Source organism: Pleuronectes platessa, chromosome 10, assembly GCF_947347685.1.
Source record: "Pleuronectes platessa chromosome 10, fPlePla1.1, whole genome shotgun sequence".
In the NCBI taxonomy this organism is placed as follows: Eukaryota; Metazoa; Chordata; class Actinopteri; order Pleuronectiformes; family Pleuronectidae; genus Pleuronectes; species Pleuronectes platessa.
In genome coordinates this window covers 6,570,296-6,574,813 of record NC_070635.1, presented here as the reverse complement: position 1 = coordinate 6,574,813, position 4,518 = coordinate 6,570,296, and positions in this window count along the sequence as shown.

The following is a 4,518-nucleotide window of genomic DNA, read 5'->3' as shown; positions in this document are numbered from 1 at the left end:
GGAGGGAAGGAAGGAAGGAAGGAAGGAATCAGAGAAGGAAGGAACGAGGGAAGAGAAGAAGGAAGTAATAACACCCAAGTTTCTAAAGTTTTCTTTTTGAGGGAAGCACCGAGTCATTGACTGTCTCACTCGGACTTTCTCAGTCACTTCCACACATGATGAGATGAGAAGAGATAAGATAAGATAAGATAAGATAAGATAAGATAAGATAAGATCAAATAAATATTTATAATACACATTTTTTGCCATCCAGCATATTAGAGAAACCTACTTAAGTAATGAGCTGTGCAGCACAGGATGATTGCACGAGGATGTTTACTGAATTTGTACATAATTTATGAGGAGATAAAAAATAAATGCATATATAGACAGATATAAGTATATAGGCCGGTATGGTATTCAATATGAACATGAGTATTGATATTCCAACTTATTTTAATTCATCCTTCTACTACTAAAGCATAGATATTACTAGAGAAGATAACAAATTTAAAGTTTTTTTTGTTTGTGGCCCAAAGAGATATAATTATCCAATACTTCCTCAAAACTCGAAAGTCCAAAAACCAACATTTAATTTTTTCTTTTTCCCATAATTAATTTGTTCTATTTTGTGACCCTTTAAAGACACATGACCTCGAGTTTGGGAACTAATCTGATCAGTTAGAGAGGAGTTTACACTTTGTTGTGAACACTTCTTCTCCCTCTACTCTCCACAGCTCCTACACTCAGTTGTAAAGTATTTGGTTGCATGTGTGTATGTTTCATAAACTACTTCATTTGAAACGAACACCTTTAATCTTATTTGCGTGCCCACAGTTGTGTGTGTGACATGAGGATCCCTGTTTGTAATGTTGTGTTGCAGGACACACTAACCCCCCCTCAGTCTCCACAAACAGAGTCCACTCCATCATCTGTGAATCCTCTCCTGGCCAGTAATTCTCAGCGGCCTTTTTGACAGCCATTAGTCTGCTGCCCAGAACCGCTCAGCACCAAACAGGCTGTTTATTGTTTTAATAGCAGCTCCTTCAGTATTCTCTGTGCTGCTGGTGCTCCCTTCAGGAATAACAAAACAAGAAAAATACAACTCGCGTGTCTAAAGGACATGTCTGGGCTGTAAAGAGAAGACATAAAAACAAAAAGCCAAACATTAATGGGGAAAAAAAACGTGTTGGGAAAGACTTAATGCTGAAGTAGGTTAAGGATGCGAGAGCAAATCTTTCTCAGATTGTATTTGGAAGAATTGTCAAGGTTCTTTTGTAGTAATATTTACTCAGGTGTTAAACCCCACGTCCATTCATCTGGATTCTAATACAGAAATGTCTGGATTCTAATAAGTGCAGTGTCTAATGTGGCCTGAAGATAGATTCAATATGGATTGACTTGAATAAACAGGTGACTAGAGTTCTGCTGCACGGTGGCTGGGATTCATCATTAACCTGATAGGTGTTCCCAAAAGGCCACAAAGTGTTAAAAATCACGACTGTAAAACACCATTTGTGAGATCCGCCTGACTTGTAATTGATGACTTGTCTGTATTTCCAGCTCTTGGAAGGAAACTAAGCCTTTTCAGCCTGACTGATACAGTTATAAGCATTTGTCAAGATGTTCACAGATCTAAGGAGAACACTTCAAAATCTCATTATAGATTTATTTACACGTTTACAAATCTGATTACGCACACACACAGATTCTGAAAACACATTTACAAATCTTTCCATGCACACACGGATTAAAATACAGTCTCACAAATCTTCACACACACAAATAATATTGCTGCCGTACAAGTGCAACATGAGAGAACCAATAGAAGTAGGACAATGACCTGCTTTCCTTCTTTTTTTTTAGCACTTTAAAAAACTGGGACCAAACTCTAACGATACCTCTCTCTCCAAACACGGGCACAACAGCGAGACACAAAGTCATTACAACATCACAACTCTCCGGCTTCTTCTGGAAGACTAATGAGCAAGCAAGTGAGAGAGGGAGAGAGAGAGAGAGAGAGAGAGAGAGAGAGAGAGAGAGAGAGAGAGAGAGAGAGAGAGATAGAGAGAGAGAACCCTGATTAGTCTGGCAGCATCAGTGTCAGGCACTCAGCAGGGTGTCCACAGCTCAGTGTGTTTTTTCCGTGTGTGTTTGTAATGTGTATATCAGTCGTACGGCTGCCGGTCCTTGCCCTCTCTCTCCCTCTCTCTCTCTCTCTCTCTCGCTCTCTCTCTCTGCCATCCCTCTCTTTCACACTTTCTTCATCTCTCCTCTCCTCTCCTCCTCTAAGCTCCAAAAACTCTGATCCCTGCATTCACTCAGTCTGGCAAATGACTGCAGGGGCTGACAATCCACTGTCAGCATGCGCCGCCACAGTCAATAACGCTGTCCCGTGTCACCACACCACACTGGCTAAAGCTCACATTTCTTATCCCTCCCAAAAAAAAACGGCTGCTTAACGGCGCCCCCCCCCCCCCCCCCCCGCTCTGCCTTTGCCAATCCCGCTAAAGGCATCGCCATATCCTCCTAATAGCCCCCCCCCCCTCTTTTAAAACCCCACCCTGACACGTTCCTGGTTCTCCAAATGACCAGAACATCCCCGGGGTTGAAGGGAGTGTTGCATATCTTAAGGCCGAGAGTAGCACCCAGTGAAATTTGGGAGCGAATGTGATGCGCTTTCCACGATGCCCCTGGATTCTGAGCAAGTGATGGGTGACTGATCTGGCTGTCTCTCTGTAACAAGGGTCATGTAGGCCATATCAAATACACACAGGAATTGCACTGGCGCGTACACACATTCATGCATGTGGTGCAGTGGAGCTCGGACAAGTGTTACCAAGAAATTGTAGTCTCCGGGATAATCCACTTCTCCTCTATCGTGTTTCATTAACCTCACAGCTTACACACACACAGACACACACACACATACACACACACACACATATGCATGTCTGTCAGAGTCCGGGCCTGTGTCGTCCGGCTCCATTGTATCTGCATGAGGCTGAGATAATGGCATCTGTCGCTGCTCCTTTTGTCAGCGTTGTCCCCGGCCCCAGTTCACTGCTGGTCCCCATTAGCTGGCTGCTGGCCCGCTGGCCCCTCCGCGCCACGCTCCGCTGCCAGACCGAGAAAATACGGGAGACGCCTGTCCCTGCCTCTAACTCCCTCTTTTGTCACCCTGTCTCCTCCTTCTCCTCTCCTCTCCTCACCGAGCTGCTGCCACTGACGCAGGGTAAAGGTAGCTGAGAACTTTGAAAAAGGTGTAAAGGAGGGAAACAAGTCGAGTGTTGACTGGTTTGATGATAGGTCACACAAAGAGGTGGGGGGGGGGAGGCCCTCGACCAGGGTGCCACGGGCGAGCAGGGCCACCCCCGGCCTTCTGAGAGGGGAACTTATGGCAGTTGTCAACGTGTCAGTAACAGGTGTTTAAAGTGGGAGGTGGGACTTCCCAGAGTGTGCAGGTACTGGCCAGTTCAAAAGCACTTCCTGTTCCACTGAAAACACTGAAATGCTATGCTACGCCACAGACCTGCCATTCAACCAAAACTAAAACGCTTCAACATTAAATGACTTTAAATAAGACCGACTAAATTTGAAGGGGATGTCATTTATTCCCATGGATGAGTTTGTGAAACTAAAAGACCTGGAAATCGCGGCCTATTCGAAGAACCTTGAATTTTGATGGATCGATAGGGTTAACATTCAAAACTCAGTAAAGCGCTGCACATGCATCAAAACAGAAGAAAGTAGTGAAAGACAAAGGAAGAGACAAAGTGTCATCGAACCACGAAAGTCGAACTGGGGATATTATTGGGGTTTTATTACAAATAAAACCCAATGTCATTGTGTCACAAGGACATTTTAACCTCACCTTCAACATCTCATCTCAGTAGGACGCCCTCACCACCAAACACAAAACTCTCCCCTACAACTAATCAGGCCAGACAAATTGTGTTGTCCATCGTGAATCATGTGTCGATCCTGTCAAAAGGAAAATCTCTGTCATGGGACAGACAATATAAAGTCTACCTATAAAGTTTAACTGGGAACTTGATCCTGCACCAGTTCCAGAAACATGACATCAGCTTGTCAGGGCTCTGTTTGCAGACTCCAGTACAGTACAGACTCCAAACTGCCCATCTCAGCAGCAGCTTCCTCCTGTCTGTGCTGCATAATTACATCCACCACCTCCGCCGTGCTGCCGCTGCCTTACAATATAACAAATGAAGTCTGTATTACATTTGTCACCTATCGGAGACGTCTCACTTTGTCACATCGTCCCCCCCCTCGTCTCTCATAAGCACGGGCTAATAAAATGTAAAGATGGGAGATAACACGCCACTGACTGGGTTTTATTAAGAACATAATGGAGGTATCACTGCTGTAATGATGGTAAGACACAGGAGAGGAAGGGCGGGTCGGGGGACGGAAGTGAGCGTGACATCAAAGGCAAGAGCGTCCTCCTCTTCTTCATCTTCTTCTTCTTCTTCTTTGTTCCGTTTATTGACGGATGGAAACCTTCATCTACTCATTTAT